The following is a 1,000-nucleotide window of genomic DNA, read 5'->3' on the forward strand; positions in this document are numbered from 1 at the left end:
CCCCGGCCCCGGGGGGCCCCCAGCCCCTCCACCGGCAGCCGCCCCTTTACAGGGAGAGGCCGTCGCCACCGGCCTCACTGCCCGCCCTTGGAGCTCCTCCAGCCCCAGCCGACAGCCGGAGCCTAGCGGGAACAGGGGGCCGTCGCCCGACCCCCACAGTGCGTCACCCCCTCCCCTGGGCTCCATCACGGCCCCTCACCCGGTGTAAAGGAAGTGCAAACGCAGCCATGAGGGCAAAGGAGATGGCAAGTGTTGATTCAGTCACACATGTAACAAGTCCCACAAGCGAGTCTGCTCCGGGGCTTGGGGACCCCGACGCTCCCCCTTGTACACCTCGGCAGTTGTTCCCGGAGCCACGGTCGTCGGTTCGGCGGGGAACGGGCGGGCAGTCGCTTGGCTGGCTCCTGGAGCGATGGGCTTCCGGGCAGAGGTGGAGGCCGCCAAAAATGAGGAGCAGGGCGCAGGACACTGAGGGACGGGGAAGACAAGAGGCAGCCAGCTGGACAGGGGGCATATAACAAGAAAGGATGAGGAAGGGAATGGGACAGTGAAAGACGGGGACAGGGAGCCCAATAGAGACGGGAAAAGAAGCAACAGGGAGAGAGGATGAGAGGCAGCAGAAAGAGGGAGAGGGAGCAGGACAGAGACCGATAAAGAAGGATGGGGAGCAGGATGGAGATGCAGAAAAAACCTGGGATAGGCAGCATGACAGAGAGGGAGGAAAGAATAGGGGCAGGGAGAGAAATACAAAAAAAGAGATAAAGTACAGGGCGGAGACGGAGGAATTAATAAACAGGGACAGGGAACCAGGCAGAGACAGAGAACTAAGGAATAGCAATAAGCTACAAGACAGATAGGGAGGAAATGAAAAACGGTGGCAGGGAGCCAGACAGATGGTGAAAGAATAGCGTCCGTCCGTCCGTCTGAGGGTGCGCTGGCCGCTGCGCTTCCGGCCCCTCCTCCGTCATCGCGCCGCGACACAGAGAGGTCCCCGCCGCCG

Source organism: Pygoscelis adeliae, unplaced genomic scaffold (genome assembly GCF_000699105.1).
Source record: "Pygoscelis adeliae isolate BGI_AS28 unplaced genomic scaffold, ASM69910v1 Scaffold370, whole genome shotgun sequence".
Taxonomy (NCBI): Eukaryota; Metazoa; Chordata; class Aves; order Sphenisciformes; family Spheniscidae; genus Pygoscelis; species Pygoscelis adeliae.